Raw genomic sequence first — 24,507 nt, 5'->3', positions numbered from 1 at the left:
GAGACAACAACGTGGCAGAGTTTGTAAGGAAGTTTGAGAGGGGGTGTCACTTCATGCCCCTAATTGCGAATGATGTCCGGGAGAAGCTGAGGTATTTTATTGAGGGTTACGGCTGATCTTGTACCGTGATGTGAGGGTTGCTGGTCCTATTACTTATGATGTTGCCGTGTCAAGAGCCCTGACAGCAGAGCAGGATCAGAGGGACATGGATAACGACAAGCAGGACAAGAGGCCCTATCAAGCACCTCAGCAGAAGGCTCCTTAGAGGCCTGGTGAGTACCCGGTGTGCCCGAAGTGCCACTGCCAGCATGCGGGACAGTGTTTATGGGGATCGGGAAAATGCTTCAAGTGTGAAGCCAGTGATCATATGCTGAAGGACTGCCAGCAATGGAGACAGCCGACCCAGGGGAGAGTGTTCGCCATACAGGCAGATGAGGCGAACCCTGACACGACCCTACTGACTGTAAATATCTTTATAAAGATAGTAGCCACGAAGGCCTTGTTAGATTCCAGGGCCACTCACTCTTTTATCTAAGAGATATTCGCTAACCATTTGGATGTCAAGTCCATTGGACTCGATGTTAACTACTCAGTGATAGTCCCATCAGGGGAAGAGTTATCAGCTACTAGCGTGGTCGGAGATATTGATCTTGAACTGTATGGCCACCTAGTGTATTCCGATCTGATTGTGTTGCCGATGCCAGAGTTTGACATTATCTTGGGAATGGATTTGCTAACGAAGAACAAAGTTCTTATTAACTTTCAGAAAAGATCAGTGTTGGTAAGACCGTTGGGCAGTGAGCAATTTCTCTGTGAGCCGGATATATGGAGGATTTTCCCTCACATAATCTCTTGCATGCAGGCACGAAGACTTATTTATAAGGGATGCCAGGCTTTCTTGGCCAGTATTATTTCCGCACCTGAAGTACCCACTCCGTCGATATCTGATGTACCAGTAGTAAGAGATTTTCTTGATGTTTTTCTTGATGATGTCACAGGCCTTTCACTAGAGAGAGAGGTGGAGTTCGCCATTGACCTTGTGCCACGCACTCTGCCAATCTCTAAGATACCATACCGTTTGGCTCCAGCAGAGATGATAGAGCTCAAGTAGCAAATTCAAGATCTCCTAGATAAAGAATTCATCCGCCCTAGTTTCTCATCATGGAGTGCACCAGTGCTCTTTGTAAAGAAGAAAGATGGGAACATGAGGTTGTGTATCGATTACCGAGAACTGAACAAGGTAACAATCAAGAATAAATACCAAATACCAAGGATCGATGACTTGAACGATCAATTTCAAGGAGCTACAGTGTTCTCTAAGATAGATCTACAATCTGGGTATCATCAATTGAAGGTAAAAGATGCCGATGTTCATAAGACAGCCTGCAGAACCAGATATGGGCACTACGAGTTCTTAGTGATGCCGTTTGGACTCGATTTTTATGGACCTCATGAATCGAGTATTTCAGCCCTACCTAGATCAGTTCGTCAAAGTGTTCATTGACAACATTATTATCTACTCGAAGATTCATGAGAATCACAGTCAGCATTTGGGTACATTTTTGCAGGTTTTGCAGAGTCGCGAGTTGTTTGCAAATTTCAGTAAGTACGAATTCTGGTTGGAGAAAGTAGCATTTTTGGGTCATATAATATCTAATAGTGGCATTGAGATTGATCCAGCTAAAGTGGCCGCAATTAAGTAATGGGTTGAGCCGAAGAACGCGTCAGAGATCCGCATTTTTCTAGGCTTGGCAAGCTATTACAAGAAATTTATCGAAGGAATTTCCTCGATTGCAGTTCCACTTACTTCACTAACTAAGAAGAATGCTAAGTTTGTATGGAGTGAAGGATGCCAGAAGAGCTTCGATACTTTGAAGCAAGCTCTTATTACAGCGTCAGTTTTAGCCATGCCATCGGGGCAAGGCAATTTTGTGTTGAACACCGATGCCTCTAAGCTCGGTTTAGGCGCAGTATTGATGTAGCATGGTCGGGTTATAGCTTATGCCTCAAGACAGTTGAAATTGCATGAAAATAATTACCCGACTCATGATCTCGAGTATCTTGAGTTAGCTGCCGTTGTCTTTGCGTTGAAGATTTGGAGACATTACTTGTACGGCGAGAAATGTCAGATATTCAATGATCAAAAGAGTCTCAAATACTTTTTCACGCAGAAAGAGCTGAATATGAGACAAAGACGGTGGTTGGAATTGGTAAAAGACTATGATTGTAAAATTAGCTACCATCCATGGAAAGCTAATGCTGTGGCAGTTGCTTTGAGAAGAAAAGTTGCAGTCGCAGCACAGCTGTCAAAGCGGAGATATCTTTAGTCAGAAATTCTGAGCTTTGGTCTGGAAGTTTATCTTAAGAGCAGAGCTCCTAAGCTTTCTAATCTGATAGTCAAGTCTTCTTTGCTAGACCGAATCTTTAGAGGTCAGCCTTCGGATGAGCGGTTACAGAAATGGAGACTGAATGATGAGGCCAAGGGCAGTGTAATCTACACAGTATTCGATGGTATTGTGAAGTACAGAGGAAGGATGTTGGTGCCTAGTATAGATTATATCAGAGAGGATATTGTGACAGAGGCACATACATCTCCGTATTCCATCCATCCAGGAGGTACCAAGATGTACAAGGATTGTAAATTATGTATTTGTTGCCAGGTATGAAGCGAGACATCCACCGATTTGTATTTGAATGTCTCACTTGTCAGCAAAGGAAAGCAGAGTATCAGAGGAATGCAAGTATGCTTAAGCCGCTCCCTATCCCCGAGTGGAAATGAGAGAATATCACTCTGGACTTCGTTGTTGGTTTGCCGAGGTCAGTTAGAGGATCCAATGCCATTTGGGTTATAGTGGATCGACTTACTAATTCAGCACACTTCTTGCCAGTGAAGACGACTTTCTCTATGAATCATTATGCAGAGCTCTATATCAGGGAGATAGTTCGATTGCACGGGATCCCAATTTCTATTGTGTCCGATGGGGACCCGAGATTCACACCGTCCTTTTGGAAGAATATGTATTCATCTATGGGGACGAAACTGCTATTCAGTATGACATTTCAATCTCAGATAGATGGCCAGTCTGAGCGAGTGATTCAGTTATTGGAAGATCTGTTGCGAGCTTGTGTCATAGATTTTCATGGGAATTGAGAATCAAAGATACCTCTAGTGGAGTTTACCTAAAAAAACTGTTTCCAATCATCTACAGGTATGGCTCCCTACGAGGCACTGTATGGAAGGAAGTACAGATCACCGATTCATTAGGATGAAGTCGCGGAGAGATCAGAACTTGGCCCAGAGATTTTTCAGCAGACCGCAGATGTGGTGGTCAAGATCCGAGACAGGATGAAGACCGCCCAAAGTCGCCAAAAGAGTTATGCTGACAAGAGAAGGAGAGATCTCGAGTTTGACATAGGAGATCATGTATTCATTAAAATAGCACCTATGAAGGGTGTTATAAGGTTTGGGAAGTGAGGCAAGCTGAGTACGAGATTCGTTGGACCATTTGAAATTCTTGACAAAGTTGGGACACTAGCTTATCATGTATCTCTTCTGCTAAATCTGGTCGGAGTACACAACGTATTCCACGTCTCGATGCTGAGAAAGTATATAGCAAACCCTTCGCATGTCTTAAGTTTTGAGCTGTTGCAGTTGGCTCACGATCTGTCGTATGAGGACAGAGCTGTCCAAATCCTAGAAAAACAGGGGGGGAGACTTCGGAACAAAGTGACCAGGTTGGTCAAAGTTCGGTGGCTGAATCAATCAGTGGAGGAGGCCACTTGGGAGACCGAAGCAGATATGAGAAGTCGCTACCCGAAGCTGTTTGATAAGATTTAATTTTGAGGACGAAATTTATTTAAGTGGGGGAGGAATTGTAGAGCCCAAAATCAGAACACGTATGTTCGACACAACACACCAAGCACACAAATGCCGAAACTGTCTTGGGCAGGCATGCATAATGTATTAGTATGTTCGATGTGCAAAAGAAAATGTTTTATTTTTGAGGTATGCTAAATGTCTTGTGACCAATTATGAAACATATCTCTACGCAAAATGATGATAGTTTATGTATGTTTAAGTATGTATGATGCAAGTATGTTTATGAAAAATTTTTTGAAACGATGACACGTCTATGTTTATTTATGTATGTTCAAGTTTAAGTACGTATGATCTACTTTAAAATGCATGTGGTTTTATTATATATTACTTGTCATTCTCAGTTTATACATATTGAGTCTTTAGACTCACTAGACTTGATCGATGCAGGTGAGGACGAGTATGAGGAGGCGAGAGGTGGGGACCAGTGAGTGGCTTGGACTGCGCGGAGGCTAAACCTAAGGATCGCCTATGTTTTCAAGAATTTTCAAGAATGTTAATTTATTTACTCTTATTTTATGAAACTATTTCGCGATATTTAAACGAGTACCTTTTTGGTAAACTTTGTTTGTAATCATTTTTATTTCAAATATTTTAGACGAGTAGTTTATTTTCATCACAATTTGAAAGATTATTAATTATTTAAGAAAATTTTTATTTTTCCGTAAATTTTAAATAGTTTAAAATATGGTACAACAAGTTATTCTGTTGAACTGAATTGAGAAATTGTTGTCCCATAACTGACTAATGCTAATGAAGTTATACTTCAAGTTCTCAACTAGTAAAACATCTTTAATGATAAAGTTATCATGGATAAGCTTACCCTTACCCACATTCCTACCTTTGGACTTGCCTCCAACACTAATATTTGGACCAGTGTATTTGATCAGATGGGATAGCAAATTCGCATTCCCTGTCATATGTCGCGAGCAATCAATATCCAGATACCAAATTGATTCTTTGGCTGATGTACCTATCAACTGCAATCACACACAATGAATAATTTTTGTACCCATATCTATTTGGGTCTTAAACTGATTAGTTCTTTAGGAACCCAAACTTGGATCAGTCTAACTGACTTTCAATTTGCTATGTTCTAAATGGTTTTTCCCGGCATGTGTGTGCTTGGTGTGTTGTGTGCAGATTAAACAATATGTGCTTTAGCCTTGTTCAATTGGTTGTTCAGCCTATATCTTTTCTGAACTGGTTTACAGTTATAGTAATTGGAATAACCATTAAGAGAGTTCATGTGTTTATAACTGAATCTTATAGGTGTCCAGCTTCGCGAATCAGTGGAACTCTTAGGGCTATAACCAATTCCATACCTTTCAACCTTGTTCTTTTTTTCAACAGGCTGCTCAACTGGTCTACTTGAATCAAGTTGTTCTTGTACCACAACTTATTTGACAAAGTGAATATATTTCTCTTTGCACATTTTCAGTTATGTCTTTTTATCACTGGTACAAATTTCATCTTGCTTGATAAAGAAAAAACCAGTTTTATCAGTAACTGATTTTTGCATATCCTGCATTTCAACTAGTGCAAATGATGATTTATTCCATGCCTGAATAAGCTTAGTTTGCTTTGAAATCTCAAGGATTAATTGCTAAATTATAAATTGATTCTTGCTTCTTTCGTCATTCAGCTCAGCAAACTCCTGTTTAAGACTCAAAATTTCAACTGATTCATCAGTTTAAGTTTTATTGTCTTTGAGATCAATTTGCTTTACTTTGGCTTTCTCAAATGATTGAGCAAGCTTGTGATATTCATTGACCATGTCATGTAATGTAGAAATAAGTTCGTCTCGTGTAAAGGCAGTTGAACTGAAATCGAATACCTAGTTCACAGGTTGATTCCAGTTCTGTGTCATTATCCATCAGACATTTCACTTCTTCTTCACTGCTAGAGCTGCTCAAGCTCTTAGATTCTGATTCATCGCTGTCAGTTTCTACCCATTTAGATTTACTTTACTTTGCTAGAAGAACTTCGTGTTTCCTTCTGAATGATTTCTTATCATCCATGGCTCTTCTCCTGTGCTCAAAGGATTTCTTTCCTTATTCAGATGAGCATCGACTATTCTTCTTTAGCTTAGGACAATAAACAATAAAGGGTCCAGTTTTGCCACAGTTGTAGCAAGCATTTGGTTTTTCCTTGGTGTTATTCTTCAGATATTGTCTTTGGAAAGAACCTTGATTTCTTCTAATGAATCTTCCAATTATTTTGAAAAATAATGACATTGCATCATTAGTTAACTGATCAGCAGTTTTCTCAACTGAACCAGTTGGTTCAAGTTTTATAGCACTAAGAGCAGTTGTAGTTGCTAGTGTAGATGGTTTTCCTTCTCTTGTTTGCAATTCAAACTCATAGGCTTTCAGATCAGCAAATAAATCATGTAATTCAATTTTATTCATGTCCTTAGATTCTCTCATGGCCATGGTCTTAACATCGTACTCCTTGGGAAGAACTCGAACCACATTCAGCACGATTTCTTTGTTTGAATATATTTTTCGAAGTGCATTCAGTTTTTTTATGATGCTGCTGACTCTCTCATCATATTCGTTCATATATTCTCCGGTCTTCATTTTGATATTATCGAACTTCTAAATAGCAACCGAGAGTTAATTTTCTTTGGATTGTTCATTGCCTTCGCAGAGCTGAATTAACTTCTCCTAGATTTCTTTTGTAGTCTTGCACATCTTTATCTTGCTGAAAGTAATTTTATCCAGCGTTTTGTACAGAATATCTTTAGCCACATTGTCCAAATTGACTTTTCTATTGTCTTCCGCAGTCCATTCTTCTATGGGCTTTTCAATGTGATGTGGTGCAGCAGCAACTATGACAACAACATTGTATGCTTTCAGTATTATCATAGGTCTGTCAGTAATAACGTACCACATATCATCATCTTGTGCAGCTAGATGAGCCTGCATTCTAATCTTCCAGTCGTCAAATTCTTCTCTAGTGAACATTGGAATTTTGTTGAAGTAGGACATGGTAATGAGTTTTGTAGGTAGGAATATTCAGTAACAAGATTAAACTGCTCTGACATCACTTGTTAGGATCGATTGGGAGTGAAGAAGTGTTTAGAAGGGGGGTTTGAATAAACACTCAACAGTTTTCACAACTTCTTCCATTAATGAATCAGTTTAGTGATAAACTGAATTCAAGAATCTTGTTTGTCGATTTCAATCAGTTAACTAATGAAAGTGCGGAAATAAACTGAATGACAGATAGAATAAAAACTTAAATTAGGGACACAAGGTTTGTGGATGTTCGGATATTTCAAACACTCCTAAATCACCACTTATATTTCGAAGATATGATATTTACTAAAAGACTTTGATCTGTATACAGATTTGTACAAACCCACATCAGTTTTGGACTTAACAATGCCAAACTGAAACTCTAAGTTTAAATACAGTTTATCAGTATTGAACTGATAAGTAACTACTAAGCACAACCGATCTCTACAAGATCGAATAATACATTATAAAATGTTTGTTCTTTTAAGCTCGAAGTATAGCCTTGAATGATATGAATATGTATATTAAGAGTGAGCTTTTGAGAGATTTAGAACTGAAAGAGTAAGCACAAAGTTTTGATAACTGATTGCTTGATTTCAGGATTCTAGATTACAGATTTCAGATTACCTTGCACAGCTGTTCTTCTCGGCTATTTATAGGCTTTGATTGCAACGGTAACAATAAATCCATTTGAATCTTTATATCCGTTGTATAGCAACGTCAACATTCTTCTGAAAATCGTACACTGTAGCTTTTCTGATTAGTGAAGTTCCCACTATGCATTGTAGTCTGTTCTTGTAGAATTGTCGGTTGATAGCTACGTTCCTTAACTGATGTCGTGAAAAACTGATTTATCAGTTGACAAAGACGATAGGATTAAGGATTGCTCTCAACTGATTATAGTTTAACTGACCAGTTCCAACTGATCATCTAGTTGACTATGTAGTTCAGTTAGCTCAGTTCAGTTGCCTTAAATACAAACTAATCTTCATTCGGGCAACTGTCAGTTTACGATTTGTTTTAGTTCAGTTACTCTCAGTTTTATTGATCAATTCATCCTTTACACGCTCAATTTTTTGAACTCCGAAATTATTCAAATATTTTTAACTTCAAAAAGCTTTTAAACATGTAGCTTAAACGTATAAACCAAGTAAATATGCAGGTACCATCGTAAAAATCATGTAAAGCAATTAAACTTACACACTTGAGGCTTGACGACTGAGCTTTCCAGAACTAGCGGTGGCACAACCCTTTACAGGAACATTGCTTTGATAGCAACTGAAACGTCCACTACTCGTTTTTCTTTAAAATATATTAGAATTTTTTTGCCCACTTAGGCATTTGGCCGAAAGTAAACATAAATATATTTTAAAGTACTTTTGCAACATTTAAAATAAACAAACCAACTATTATTTAAAATCCAAAAGAACGCATTTAAAATATAAAATCGTAAACGTCAACCAACTATAAGATAACATTATTTCAAAAATAAACTTAACTCTAACATCCTCTCAAAAACCTCTAAAAAAGCATCATAACTCATAAAATCTTTAAAGTAGCTTAAATTTTAAACATAATTTTATTTGCGAAAAATTAGCGACGGTACTCGGATTATGTGCATCTTCAGTCCAGCTAGTTCAACCATAAGGTCCTCCATCAATATCAACATCATGCTCACCTGCGTCGATCACACCTAGTGAGTCTATTGACTCAGAAAATCTTAATCATGATATCAAGTAATACATATACATTGACAAGCAACAATGAAAATACTTTTAATAAAATAGCTTTTCATTAACATAAACTTTAAACATTTTTCTTTTATCATATCATATTTTCTTTCATCATATACGTATATTGTTTCCCTTTTATTTGAATTCAGATCTTCAATTTTGACTTTTGTATTAGCTGTTGTTCGATGGATTCGTCTACACATTACCCCGATACTAGGTAGCGGGGACATCAGCGACATTTTGACCCGTCAACTGATCCTTGGACTTACATATCATCGTATCATCGTATTAGTCACAATCAATTCATATCCTTCAATTTTTCATATTTCCATCACTTCTAAAAATTCATGCACATATAAATAATTTTTCTTTTAAACCAAAAATGCAACATGTCTTTTAGCATTAACGTTTCACATAAAATTCCATAAACGTTTAAAATAAACATTTTAACATTTATTACAGCATTCAGAGCACTGACAAGACATCTAACATTTTTCAGGTGTAAAATAACCGTTTGGCCCTGAAACCCAAACTTTCCCAATTTATCCTTAGACCTTCAAACGACGACCCAAATCATTCCAAACTTAACATAACACCGTAAAATACACCCATAAATATCTTTTACACGTAAACTTAAGTTCCCGACTAATTTTCCAATTCGTATTTAAACTTAAACGCGCATCCAGGTTTTGACTCGTATTGACTCGAAACTTAACCAAAATTTAACCAAAGCTTAATAACAGCTAACTATACCATATACCACCCAAATCAAGCCAATTAACACCATTGAACCAAACCTAGGGCACCTACTTAATTTTTCCCACAACATTCGACACCCTAGTCCCATAGACCATGTTCCCTTCGATCCCAGACCCCTAGCTAGCCCCCCATAGGACCTACACCGAGCCCATAACATGCTTTTGGACAAAACCTAACAACCCTAGGAGCCAACACCCTCAACCCATCACTCCCCAAAGATTGCACGGCCATGCCTTGCATCCAACCCCTTGCGCTTCAACCAGCCCTCATACAGCCACCCTAGGACCATCCTACCACCCCTTTAGGTCTCCTGGACATGCCATAACAGTAGCTAAGTGTCGTGCTTCTAAAGGACTCCTAGCCGAAACCCTAGTTCCCCTTCAACCCAAATTTTGGTTCATCTTGGTTACCCTCATTGTCTAGCCTTCAAACATGCACCTAAGGGTCCTTAAACATGTTGAAAAACATCCATTCCCATAGCCCTACAATGACATCCACTTTGTTCATCACCTGGAAGAGTTTTAAAAATAGAAAACTCGACTTTTATGCATATATATCCATTAAAACGAAAATAAAAATAGTGCATCATATTTTTCATGCAATTATAATTAAATATACATAATATGGTGTGAAAGATGTTTGAGGGAAGATTAAGGCGTGACTTTTTGTTGTTACGCACGAAGTACGGCTTGCGATGCGAGAAACATTGACGGAGAGGGACCCTTGCTGAATTCCTTGAACTTCCATGTGATTTTCTCTCCAAAAATCGTGTCATGTGTGCATGTCTTGGCTGATGAAGAGTCCTAGTGTGTGTTTGTGTGATGTGTGAGTGAGTTGTCTGTGTTTAGGTTAGATTTTGGTAGCTTTATTTTGATATATAAACATAGTGCAAGCTTAGGCCCATTAACCTAGTATAATAGGCCCATTAAATCCATTAGTTAATATTTAAAATATTTTGTTTAGGAAAGTTTGTGAAAATATTATCCGAATTCTCAAAAAGTCCCTATTTTCGTCGAAAATCGATTGCCGGTTTAAAATACGACTCGGCGTATGAAAACACCTGATATTTGAAAATTCTATTTAAAATACACCACACATTAAACAATTAAAAATAACTATCTAATAAAATATTTTTCCTCATATGGTTCTAAAATATTTTTCCTCATATGGTTCATGTTCTTCGTTCTTCGATCACACTCGAATAACCATTAAAAAAGAGTTTTATGCATTCTAATATAAAACTATATTTTAAACATGCAAACCTGCACACCGTGTTTAATTTATGCAATAAAATCATTTAACTAGTCATTTTACATTTTCATATATTTGCATGCAGTTGGATTACGTTATCGTATTTTGGACTTTACAAAAATTATATTGATCAAATTATTTGACGACTGGATGAATATTTTTCAAAGTTTTGACGTTTTTACGCTTGCTTGAGACTTGTTATGATTTCTAAAGGACATGTTGCCATTAGGGGACATTAAAGGAATGGAAAAGGAGTCGTTTAAGGGTAGGATGAGGGTTGGTCATATGCAAAAAAGTCATGCTTTGCTGAGGCTAGAACCTAAGGTTTTCAAGAATTTCTTGGGGATTATGGGACGTATAGGGGGCGCGGCTTACCTGGGGCTCGATCATGCGTGTTCAAGACCCTGTGATGGCTGCGTCCTACGGCTAGGAAGAGTCCTAGAATTGGTGGACTCGCTGATGGACGAAGGAAGGGAGTTGCTGCCACAAGGATGGAAGTTTAGGGCTCGGTTCTTTTGGGAGGCTAGGCGAGGAAGCTGTGCATGGTTAGGGCTGGTCAGTGGCTAGTCCATTAGGGTCAGTAGGATCCTAGGAATGGGGCTAGTTTCTAGTCCAAGGCTGGCTCGGGTAATTTAGAAACTGTGGCTTAGGAATGAAAGAATGGTTCGAAAATGGCTTGGTAAAAATAATGGCTCAAACCGTGGTTCATGGGGAATGGTTCGTGGTATATGGGGGTATTTTACGGATAAAAAGCTTAGGTTTTAAATTTGGTAAGAAAAATATTAAGTTTGGAATTAATTCGGGTTTAAAACACTTTACCATTTAGTTATTAAGTCAATAAATCGAAATGCTCGGGTTTACGTTTAAGAAAAATATTAGAAGTCATATTTAAGCTTCTATGATGCAATGGGATAGGCTCGAGTCAAGAAAAACAAGAAAAAGTCAAAAGTGGAAAGTTCGAGGTCCAGGAGTAAAATGCCCATTTTACGTCCCGGATAGTTCAAAAGGTCTGGCAGTGTACCGAAGAATCGTAATACATGCTAAATGATATTTTAAAATATTTATGATGAAAATTTGATATTTTTATGATATATGAAAAGTATGTACGATTTTTCCCGTTAAATGCTATTTTTAAAGGACATATTTGACATGATCGATTAGAGGGTAAATTATTGAGCTACAATAGCTCGGTTTTTAAAATATTGAACACCGATTAATTAAACCGAGTTTTGTTTTTTAAACAAAGCAGAAAACACTTGAAATGAATCATTCATAGAAACAGATTAAACATTTTGTAAAGCATTTAAAATAATGCAAGTTGAATGATTAAAAAAATATTTTTTTGTTGAAGCATTTTATCTAACACTTTGATGGGATCTGTAAGGTCTAGGAAATTCGAACTACGTAACCCGACTGCATGCGATATAGGGTTTTTATTTAAAAGATCTGTTAAATGATTTTTTTCATTTTAATGCATGAATATTGCATGTATATGTGTTATTTCATGGGTATTTTAAAGTTTCATACATTAAGTTTTAAGTTGCACCTTGCGCCGGGATGTTATGCTGATGAGACTGGCAAGCTATGATAAGGCCATCGCTTGTGCTTTTCAGGCAGAGCAGGCCTTGAGGGACATTGAGGTGGAGATTCAGCGAAAGAGACATCAAGCCCAGTCTAGTTCGTAGCCGCAAAAAAACCAGTTTATCTTGCCGCCGAGGCAGCAGGACCTGCAGAAGCCCTAGGGACAATTTAAGAGTCCCGGACAACAGAGACCACCACAAGCACCACGGGCTTCTAAGCCAGAGGACAGACAGCCGTGCAAGCAGTGCATTCGGTTCCACTTCAGCAAATGTATGTGGGGTACCTTCAAGTGTTTCATATGCGAGCAGGAGGGTCACAAGGCAGCAGACTGGTCTAAGAACAAGGGACCCACTACTGGCAGGGCTTATGTGATGCATGTGGAGGAGGGTGAGGCGGAGCCAGACTCTACACTGATCACCGGTAACCTTCATTCTTAAGAATTTTAAATTACCGCCTTGATTGCGTGGGTTATATGTTTGTTGTGAGAATTATTTTGGGATTGAAAACCTAGAATAAATTAGGTTGCATGTTATAAATAGTTGGACTTAAGGATTGAATTGAAGTGATTACGGGATTTAAGGGCCCTATTGTAATAACAGAAACTTTAAGGACTGTTTTCGAATTTTTCAAATTTTTGGGGATCAAATTCTTTAATTTCAAAAATTTAAGGAATTATTTGGGCTTAATTTGAAATCTTTTGGGGACAAAATGAAATTTTTGAGAATTTTAGGGCCACATTGTAAAGAATTCGAAACTTTATGGGCCAAATTGGAAATTACAAAATTTATGAGATAAAAATTCGAGATTTTTGGATTGGGTACAAGGAATAAATCAGTAATATTTGAGGATTTTGTGATAATTGCTGATAGAAAATTTCTTAAGTTTCAACGCGGTCGGATTTGATGGTATGGTTTGTAGTAGGAATGATATATATTTCAGGTTTAGCCATGTATGCACTGCTAGACTCAGTAGCTACACAATCGTTTATATCCGAATCTTTTATCAAGCGACTAGGAATCATACCAGAGGCGATTGATTTGGGATTCAGAGTATCATTTCCATCTGGAGATCAGATGTTCACATCATAGATAGTGAAGAGATTGGAGCTTCGGTTACAGAATAATGCAGTGCAGGCAGATTTGATTGTGCTATCGTTGCCGGAGTTCGACATCATTTCAGATATGGAATGGCTTTCTTTGAACAGAGCTGTCATAGATTTTTGACGGAGGTCAGTATTTGTCTGACCGCCCAGCGGTAAGCCATTTGTATTTGAGGCAGCCAGACACAAACAGATGCCACACATCTTTTCTTGCATCTGTGCGATGAAGCTCATGAGGAGCGGCTGCTAGGAATTTTATTCCGGTATTGTGACAATGACCAAACCAGTCAGTCAGAGGCTAGAGGATGTCGAAGTGGTTAGGGACTTCCCCAGCGTCTTCCCAAACGATGTTTCAGGCATTCCACCAGACAGAGACGAGGACTTTTCTATCGAGCTTATGCCTGGTACAGTGCCGATATCTAAGGCACCCTATCGTCTAGCACCTGCAGAGATGAAGGATCAGATACATGAATTGCTAGATAAGGGTTTCATTCGCCCTAGCTTTTCTCCATGGGGCGCACCGGTACTGTTAGTCAAGAAGAAAGACGGTAGTATACGGCTCTGCCTTGATTACAGAGAACTGAACAGGGTCACGGTCAAGAAAAGGTATACACTGCCCAGGATCGATGATCTATTTGATCAGCTTTAGGTAGCACCAGTAATCTCGAAGATAGATCTCCGATCAGGATACCACCAGCTGAAGGTGAGAGAGTATGATCTACATAAGGCAACATTCAGGACGCGCTATGGGCACTATGAGTTTATGGTGATGCTCTTTAGTTTGACGAACGCACCAACGATCTTCTTGGATCTCATTAAGCACGTGTATTAGCCATATTTGGATCAATTTGTCATAGTTTTCATAGATGACATCCTGATCTATTCGAAGAGCAGAGAAGCACAGTCAGCATCTGAGGACCGTACTGTAGACTTTCCATGATAGACAACTGTATGCCAAGTTCAATAAGTTCGAGTTCTGGCTAGACAGAGTTGCATTCTTGGGCCACATTGTGTCCCGAGAAGGAGTGGAGGTCGATCCCAACAATGTTGAGGCAGTTCGTGATTGTCCAGTGCCTAAGAGTGTGACAGAGATCCGCAGTTTCTTTGGACTAGCAGGGTATTATCGGAAGTTCATACATGGTTTTTCTTCCATCGTGGTGCCATTGACCACTGATAAAGATAAAAAATTGTATATTAATTAAATGTTTTATAATATAAATATATTGTTTTTTTTATTATATGTTTTCTAATAAATTGTATAAAATATAAGATTGTTGTGTAATTATAAGTTTTTACTATTTTTTACAGGTTCGATAAAACAAGAATAACCTTGGCGTTGCAAATGGGATTAAGATGATTCTTGGACCAGTAGAAAGTTGATGTTAATATCTAAAATATTGGTGACAAGAATGAGACAAAAATCTTCTCACAAGTGAGATCAAATTAAGCAACAAATAAAGTTACCAAAGAAGTGGCAGTTTTACCATACTCTAGCATTTTGACCATATCTCTCAAATTACTTGGTCAAATGCTTAAAAAAAATACCACAATTCAAACAACTTAGATATCCACATGTTTTTTTTTATGTGAAGAAGAAAATTCGGATGGGAAGATTTTCAAAAGTGATGTGTATTAAAATATTAATTTCTTGGAACACCAATGAAGACATATGTGTAAAAAATAATATTTTATTTGTGGTTGTCTCCCCAAATTTGGCTATAAATCGGGGTGCATTGTAATGTATTGAGATATCCCTCATTTTATAAACAAAACTTTGAGTTCATAATATTTCTCTCTTTGTTTTTTTCTTTATTTCTTCATTTAAATATAATTAGCATGTTAAATTCATATTCAAAGTTTTATACTTTGAATAATGAGTAGCTAACTTCCCAAAGTTGATATGAAAAGGTGAAACTTTTGGCATGATAATAAGGTTATTAAAAGTTAAGAATCTATGTTTTATATTATTTAATCATTATTTATTGTTTATGTTATTTTTATTTCTTTAAGTATTTTTATACCATATTTATTAGTGGGAGTTTTGATTTATTGTTGCTATATGTTAACCTAAATTCTTGGAACCATTTAAATGTTTATTTGGTTTTACCAACCATTTAAAGTGGATGCTTTGATTTATTATATATGATTATATCATAATATTAAATCCTTGGAACCATTTAATTGTTTGTTTGATTTTACCAACCATTTAAAGTGGATGCCTTGATTTATTATATATTAATATCATAATATTAATTTCTTAGTACCATTTAAATGTTTGTTTGTGTAATGCCCAAGATTTTATACCGTGTTAAATTACGATTATTGATTTTTAATCGAGATAATTATGAAAGGGCTAACCGAGACACAAAAAGAGATCGCGTATGAAAATTGATGTGCGAGGACAGTAGCATTGGCGCACATGCGCGACCGGATGCGCGCACATGCGCCAAACAGGCAGAAGACCTCGCGCATATGCGCGGAAGATGTCGCGCATATGCGCGAGCCTATGCAAGTGAGGTCCAGAAGACATCGCGCATATGCGCCAGTAATGTCGCGCATATGCGCGAGCTGCCAAGGGCCGAGACCAGTAGGTCTCACGCATATGCGCCAGTGGATGTCACGCATATGCGCGAGACATGCAGATTGAAGATTTGCCACGTTGCCTTGACATGCGAATTGATATATATATATACAGAATTCAGTCTTCGAAGGAAACAAAAAGAAAAAGAAAACCGAAGCCAACCTTTTTGGTTTTGATTTTAGAATAGATCCTGCGAGAAATCCGTCCGTCCAAATTTGAATCCGAGTACGGCACCGTGTTCCTAGCAACGACAGCTACAACAGGACGTAAGTTTTGTTACGTTTTGTTAAGATTTGAAATTATGCTATGTCCAGAATCTGATACGATTCATATAGTTTTCATGACATAGTAGACATCATAGAATCGAAGTCAGATTAAGAAACAGATCGATTATGAAATTGTTAAGAATTTCAGAGTTAAATTGACTGAGATGTGATGTCAGATTTGTACGGGGGCTGATTATAAATTATTGGAATTAGTAGATACTAGTGTGGTATCACCGGTATCGCAGAATTATATTGTTGTACCATCAGAATTTAATAAGACAGAGATGTCTTGATTTGAATAGAATATTGATACAATATATTGATATTGTCATTGCCAGATTGAACATTGACAGACTTTGAGTCGAGATTTCGATTGTATCAGAGCGACAGAAAGAAAGGTATAAATAAATGTGGATTCGGGATTGCACAACTCGAGTTAGGTTTGAATTGAGTTTCCCAAAATCTCATACTTTATTTTATTGCATTGATATTTGCAGATTATCAGATTGATATGTTTAGTCTATTGAATTATAGCAGAGCCAGAGTTTGAGTCTAGGGCAGATCAGCCTAGCTAGGGCAGAACCGCCGAGTCTTTGTCAGAACCGCGTAGACTCTAGACTTACGGTGTATCGATGAGCTTAGATGTAGATCGACGTCTATTGTAGACATTCGATACAGCATACCAAAGTCTAAATTAGATCGGGATCCCTAAGTTAGAAAGAAGTTGAGATAAGATAATAAGTCATTGACTTAAATACAGATTCGTATGGGTTCATGTAGTCAGATTGGATAGATGTTTTAATGATTGTTTATGCTTTTATATATGTTTTATATGATTGCATTGATACATTGTTTATACTAGGATATTTATATCTCACCGGAGTTATCCGGCTGTTGTCTTGTCTGTATGTGTGCATGGCAACATGTAGGACAGGTTCAGGGTCACAGAGGTTAAGAAAGATCGAGTTAGAGTGGAGACTAAGGACTTAACTAGAGTTAGGGTTTAAACACTTGTTATATAGTTGTTAAACCTTAGTTGAGACTGATTGTATATAGTGCAAGATTTGTACTTTTAATACTGACGTGTATGTTAAGATGTATGCCATTACGTTCCGCATTTTAAAAAAAAAAAATTTAGACCCTGTTTATTATAATTAAGTAAATTAGTCCCAATGACGATTAATAAGATGATTAGCGTCCGGGTCCCCACAACAGGTGGTATCAGAGCGATAGATCCTTTAGATTGAGATAGAAGAGGCTAGTGAGCGGGGTAGATTGAAGATTTCTTTCCTGCTTTTGAATGCTAGCATGTCTTACTGCTTTAATACATGTTACTTGTTTATCTGATTTGATATAGTAATATGTTTTATTGAGGATGGATCAGCACCGATTCTAGATCAGCAGTAAGATGAACAGAGGAGGACTGAAGTTGGTTGTTATATTTGAGTTACTAATTCTGTTGATAACCAAATATGCCTCCCAGACGAATTCTTGAACAGGGAAGTACATCAAATCCTCCGATGGATGTAACACCGACTCCAATGGAAACGTTACTGAAACGATTTCAGTCATTTCACCCGCCAAATTTGAAAGGAACAGAGAACGCTGTGGAGTGCGAGAGTTGGATTGATGATATTGAAATGCTTTTTGACTCATTTGAGTATACAGATGAGAGGCGAGTTCGATTAATTGGACACCAGTTACACGATGTTGCTAAGGACTGGTGGATTACTAGAAAGAGAGCCATGGAGTATAGAGGTACGACTATTACCTGGAATGTCTTTAGAACTGAATTTTACCAACGATTCTTTCCAGTGTCGTATCGAAAGGACAAAGGGGCAGAGTTTGCTAATCTAAGGCAGGGACAGATGAACATAGAAGCATACGTGTCCAAATTCTCCACCTTATTGAAATTTGCTCCACATGTGGCTGACAGCGAGGAAGCTACTGCTGACCAGTTCATCAATGGCTTGAACCCCGATTTTTTCACATTGGTGAACACAGGGCGACCGAATAACTTTACTGACGCCCTGAACAGAGCTAAGGGAGCAGAAGCCGGTCTGATGAGACAGAAAGGGGCTTCATTTGCGCCTCCAGCACCAAAACCACAGCAACCACCTCCCAGATTTTAGGGTGGCAGCAGCAGTGGAGGGAAGAAAGAATTTTTGAAAGCCAGAGGAAAGCAATTTAAGAAATCTGGCAGCAGTTCTTCTAGCTCCGGTGGTTCCCGACAGAGCTAGAGTTATACTGGAGTTTATTGTAAGACTTGCGAAGGAAGACATGCAACTGAGCAATGCCAGGGAGTAATTGGTAGTTGCAACATCTGTAAACAGCCGGGACACTTTGCTAAAGTGTGTCCACAGAGAGGGTCCCAAAGATCTCAGGGAGCCGAGTCATCGGGATCAGCAGCACAGACTGAGAGACGATCAGCTGCCGTTCATACATTCCAGCCAGCGCCAGCTCAGTCACAGCAGAGGCCAGGAGGTAGCCAGACTGTTAGCCAGCCTCCTAGACAGCAGGCCAGAGTATTCGCTTTGACCGAGGAGCAGGCCCAGGAAGCACCAGATGACGTTGTGGCAGGTAACTGTTCTTTATGTGGTTACCATGCTTATGTATTGATTGATACCGGTGCTTCACATACTTTTATTTCTGAACGATTTGCATTAAGTCATGCATTGCCTGTAGAATCTTTAGCTACTGTAGTGTCTGTCTCTTCTCCTTTAGGGACAGGTTTGATATCCGTAAATTCTGTAAAACATTGTATACTACAGTATGACGGGCATGAGATTGAGTTAGAGTGTATTGTACTGGGGTTGTCTGATTTTGACTGTATTATCAGTATTGATATGCTGACTAAGTACAGAGCTACAGTTGATTGTTTCCACAAGATAGTGAGATTCAGACCAGACATGGCTGAAGAGTGGAAATTTTACGGTAAGGGTTCTAGATCGAGAATTCCTTTAATATCCGTATTATCTATGACACGATTATTACAGAAAGGAGCAGAGGGATTTCTTGTATATTCAGTAGATTTACTGAAGTCGAGTCCAGCATTGGCAGATCTGCCAGTGGTACGTGAGTTTGCTGATGTTTTCCCAGATGAGATCCCGGGATTACCTCCAGTTAGAGAGATAGACTTCAGCATTGAATTGATGCCAAGTACAGTGCCAATTTCTAGAGCCCCGTACAGAATGGCACCAATTGAATTGAAAGAACAGCTGGAAGATTTACTGGCCAAGGGATATATCAGACCGAGTGTATCTCCTTGGGGTGCTCCAGTATTATTTGTAAGAAAGAAGAACGGTTCGATGAGACTCTGCATCGACTATCGGCAACTGAACAAGGCAACGATAAAGAATAAATATCCTTTGCCTTGTATTGATGATTTGTTTGATCAGTTGCAGGGTTCTTCAGTATATTCCAAAATCGATTTGAGATCGGGATATCATCAGCTGAGAGTCAGAGATTCTGATATCTCGAAAACAGCATTCAGAACCACGTATGGACATTACGAGTTTATTGTCATGCCATTTGGTTTGACGAATGCTCCAGCGGTATTTATGGGATTGATGAACCGTATATTCCAGAAATATCTCGATGACTTTGTGATTATTTTCATCGATGATATTTTGATTTATTCAAAGAATAGGGATGAGCATGCTGAGCATTTAAGAACTGTGTTGCGAATTTTAAGGACTGAGAAATTATATGCTAAACTGTCGAAATGCGAGTTTTGGTTGAGACAGGTAGTATTTCTGGGGCATATTATATCCGGAGATGGGATATCAGTGGATCCCAGCAAAGTTGAGGCCGTGATTTCTTGGCCAAGACCGACGTCAGTGCCCGAAATTCGTAGTTTTATGGGTTTAGCGGGATATTACCGTCGTTTCATTAAAGATTTCTCAAGTATTGCTAAACCAATTACTCAGCTGACTCAGAAGAATGCTCCATTTGTTTGGTCTAAAGAATGCGAGACCAGTTTTCTGGAGTTGAAAAAGAGATTGACCAGTGCTCCGGTGTTGACTATCCCATCCGGTACTGGTGATTTTGTGGTTTATTGCGACGCCTCTCACAGAGGGTTGGGATGTGTTCTGATGCAACGAGGGCATGTTATTGCTTATGCCTCAAGACAACTTAAACCACATGAGACCCGTTATCAAATTCATGATCTTGAATTGGCAGCCATTGTCTTTGCATTAAAGATATGGCGACACTATCTTTATGGTGAGAAGTTTGAGATATATTCTGATCATAAGAGTTTGAAATATCTGTTTTCACAGTCTGAATTGAATATGAGGCAACGAAGATGGCTTGATTTGCTTAAAGATTTTGATTGTGAAATCAAATACTATCCAGGAAAGTCTAATGCAGCAGCTGATGCACTAAGTCGAAAGGTATGTGCTTTATCCTTGTCGACGATCGGTATTTCAAATTTGATAGAAGACTGCTGTTTGTCTGGATTAGCATTTGAAACAAATTATAGACCGTTGAGACTTTATACGGTGCAAGTAGAACTAGAGCTGATTATGAGAATTAAAGCGGCTCAGAAAGTTGATCAGAATGTACAGAAATCAGTATCGATGATCAGAACAGGACATCGATCGGAATATCAGGTACGTGATAATGTCTTGTATGTAAATAATCGGTTGGTTGTGCCGAATGTTTCAGAGTTGAGACGACAGATATTGTCAGAAGCGCACAACAGTCGATTCAGTATTCATCCTGGTGGCAGAAAGATGTATAATGATTTGAAAAGACAGTTCTGGTGGAAACAAATGAAGACTGACATTGCCGAATTTGTTTCCAAATGTCTAAATTGCCAGCAGGTGAAAGCAGAAAGAAAGAAACTAGGAGGTTTATTACAGAGTTTGTCCATTCCTGAATGGAAATGAGATCACATTTCCATGGATTTTGTGACGCAGCTACCGCGTTCCTCCCGAGGTTGTGATGCGATTTGGGTCGTGATTGACAGATTGACCAAATCCGCATGTTTTATTCCGTACAAGATGACGTACAGATTTGACCAGATGACAGAGATCTATGTCAGAGAAGTGGTCAGATTGCACGGAGTGCCGAAGTCAATTGTATCAGGCCGTGATCCTCGATTTACTTCGCACTTCTGGTAGAGTTTGCAGCAGGCTCTCGGTACGAAGTTACATCTGAGTACCGCATATCATCCACAGACCGACGGACAGTCAGAGTGGACTATCCAGACACTGGAGGATATGCTGAGAGCAGTAGTGCTTGATTTTAGCACTAATTGGCAAGATGCATTGCCACTTTGTGAGTTTTCGTACAACAACAGCTATCAGATGAGTATTGAGATGGCACCATTTGAAGCGTTGTATGGAAAGAAGTGTCAATCCCCTCTCTATTGAGATGATATCTCTGAAGTGCCTGAGATTGGACCTGATATGATTAGAGATATGACAAAAAAAGTGAATCTAATTCAAAAGAAAATGAAAGCAGCACAAGACAGACAGGCCAAATATGCCAATGTGCGACGTAGACCGTTGGTATTTGAGACTGGAGACCGAGTATTTTAATAATTTCACCTTTCAGAGGAGTTGTCAGATTTGGCAAGAAAGGGAAACTGTCTCCACGATATATTGGGCCTTATGAGATTCTTGAAAAGATAGGAGATCATGCATATCGACTCGCGTTACCGCCTTCATTATCCGGGATACATGATGTCTTTCATGTATCGTTATTAAGGAAATACCTTCCTGATACTCACATGCTATTCAGACAGACGAGGCCGAACTGGATGAGACGTTGAGCTATATTGAAAAACCGATTCAGATTATTGATAGTAAGGAAAAACAGCTCAGAACGAAGACCATTCCACTTGTGAAAGTTCAATGGACTCGTCATGGCATTGAAGAAGCAACCTGGGAAACTAAATCAGATATGAGACAAGAATTCCCTGAGTTGTTTCGATAATGTAAACTTTTTAGACCGTTTCTGTATATACTCCCTATTGATATAATTGAATGCCTGTGATTTCGAGGACGAAATCGTATCTTAGGGGGGGAGAAATGTAATGCCCAAGATTTTATACCGTGTTAAATTACGATTATTGATTTTTAATCGAGATAATTATGAAAGGGCTAACCGAGACACAAAATGAGATCGCGTGTGAAAATTGATGTGCGAGGACAGTAGCATTGAAGCACATGCGCGACCGGATGCGCGCACATGCGCCAAACAGGCAGAAGACCTCGCGCATATGCGCGGAAGATGTCGCGCATATAAGCGAGCCTATGCAAGTGAGGTCCGGAAGACATCGCGCATATGCGCCAGTAATGTCGCGCATATGCGCGAGCTGCCAAGGGCCGAGACCAGTAGGTCTCGCGCATATGCGCCAGTGGATGTCGCGCATATGTGCGAGACATGCAGATTGAAGATTTTCCACGTTGCCTTGACATGCGAATTGATATATATATATACAGAATTCAGTCTTCGAAGGAAACGAAAAGAAAAAGAAACCGAAGCCAACATTTTTGGTTTTGATTTTAGAATAGATCTTGCGAGAAATCCGTCCGTCCAAATTTGAATCCGAGTATGGCACCGTGTTCCTAGCAACGACAGCTACAACAGGACGTAAGTTTTGTTACGTTTTGTTAAGATTTGAAATTATGCTATGTCCAGAATCAAATACGATTCATATATAGTGTTCATGACATAGTAGACATCATAGAATCGAAGTCAGATTAAGAAACAGATCGATTATGGAATTGTTAGGAATTTCAGAGTTAAATTGACTGAGATGTGATGTCAGATTTGTACGGGGGTTGATTATAAATTATTGGAATTAGTAGATACTAGTGTGGTATCACCGGTATCGCAGAATTATATTGTTGTACCATCAGAATTTAATAAGATAGAGATGTCTTGATTTGAATAGAATATTGATACAGTATATTTATATTGTCATTGCCAGATTGAACATTGACAGACTTTGAGTCGAGATTTCGATTGTATCAGAGCGACAGAAAGAAAGGTATAAATAAATGTGGATTCGGGATTGCACAACTCGAGTTAGTTTTGACTTGAGTTTCCCAAAATCACATACTTTATTTTATTGCATTGATATTTGTAGATTATCAGATTGATATGTTTAGTCTATTGAATTATAGCAGAGCCAGAGTTTGAGTCTAGGGCAGATCAGCCTAGCTAGGACAGAACCGCCGAGTCTTTGTCAGAACCACGTAGACTCTAGACTTACGGTGTATCGATGAGCTTAGATGTAGATCGACGTCTATTGTAGACATTCGATACAGCATACCAAAGTCTAAATTAGATCGGGATCCCTAAGTTAGAAAGAAGTTGAGATAAGATAATAAGTCATTGACTTAAATACAGATTCGTATGGGTTCATGTAGTCAGATTGGATACATGTTTTAATGATTGTTTATGCTTTTATATATGTTTTATATGATTGCATTGATACATTGTTTATACTGGGATATTTATATCTCACCGGAGTTATCCGGCTGTTGTCTTGTCTGTATGTGTGCATGGCAACAGGTGGGACAGGTTCAGGGTCACAGAGGTGAAGAAAGATCGAGTTAGAGTGGAGACTACGGACTTGGACTAGAGTTAGGGTTTAAACACTTGTTATATAGTTGTTAAACCTTAGTTCAGACTGATTGTATATAGTGCAAGATTTGTACTTTTAATACTGACGTGTATGTTAAGATGTATGCCATTACGTTCCGCATTTAAAAAATAAAAAATTTAGACCCTGTTTATTATAATTAAGTAAATTAGTCCCAATGACGATTAATAAGATGATTAGCGTCCGGGTCCCCACAGTTTGGTTTTACCAACCATTTAAAGTGGGAATCTTGATTTAGTGTTTACAAATATATATATAGCACAATAAATACTTGACAACATTTACAAGTTTTGATATATATTATATAATTATAAGATAATAATATATAACATAATATAAATATGATTATTTAATATATATTGGAACCATTTTATTAAGTGGATTTCAATAATGTTCATTAATGTTAACTTTATTAAAATACCAAGAGTGGATCCTTTAATCTCAACTACTTAAATTAAAATTTGAACAATTAAAATTTACCAATTAAAGATTCAAACCATTAAAAGGAAAAAAACATAAAAAAAAACAAAAAGACATTGTAATGGACTTGTAATTAACTTAGCTTCCATGTGGATACGATATTCGGACTCACCGAATTAAACTGCTTGAGGACAACCTGCTCTTGGGAGTGCAACAATCAAAGTCGCAACAAGTTTTTGGCGCCGTTTCCGGGGAAGTATAATTTAATTTCAAGTCTATTTAATTTTGTTTATAAT

At 38.3% G+C, this 24,507-nt stretch overlaps 1 pseudogene; it reads left to right on the top strand.

Annotated features, from left to right (window-relative positions):
- Window positions 1-10,859: 10,859 nt before the first annotated feature.
- LOC142523804 (uncharacterized) overlaps window positions 10,860-24,507 on the top strand; it is a 62,776-nt pseudogene continuing 49,128 nt past the window's right edge.

This window comes from Primulina tabacum, chromosome 14, assembly GCF_025594145.1.
Source record: "Primulina tabacum isolate GXHZ01 chromosome 14, ASM2559414v2, whole genome shotgun sequence".
NCBI classification, from domain to species: Eukaryota; Viridiplantae; Streptophyta; class Magnoliopsida; order Lamiales; family Gesneriaceae; genus Primulina; species Primulina tabacum.
Note: the sequence above shows the minus strand (reverse complement) of the source record. Positions and strands in the feature narration are given on the sequence as shown.